Here is a 420-nt window from a genome sequence, read left to right as displayed (position 1 = left end):
GCCATTTCCTTCTCCAATGCATGAAAGTGGAAAGTGAAAGTGAAGTTGCTCAGTCGTGCCCGACTCTTACTGACCCCATGGACTGCAGCCTACCAGGCTTCTCCATCCATGGGGTTTTCCAGGCAAGAGTACTGGAGTGGGTTGCCATTGCCTTCTCCAAATCTTCTGTCTAGGTTGGTCATAACTTTTCTTCCAGGGAGTAAGTGTCTTTTAATTTCATGGCTGCAATCACCATCTGCAGTGATTTTGGAGCCCCCCAAAATAGTCTGCCACTGTTTACCCATCTATTTGCCACGAAGTGATGGAACCAGATGCCATGATCTTTGTTTTCTAAATGTAGAGTTTTAAGCCAATTTTTTCACTCTCTTCTTTCACTTTCATCAAAAGGCTCTTTAGTTCTTCACTTTCTGCCATAAGGGT

The sequence above is a fragment of the Bison bison genome, unplaced genomic scaffold, assembly GCF_000754665.1.
Source record: "Bison bison bison isolate TAMUID 2011002044 unplaced genomic scaffold, Bison_UMD1.0 scf7180017857950, whole genome shotgun sequence".
Taxonomy (NCBI): domain Eukaryota; kingdom Metazoa; phylum Chordata; class Mammalia; order Artiodactyla; family Bovidae; genus Bison; species Bison bison.
This window is presented reverse-complemented; position numbering follows the sequence as displayed.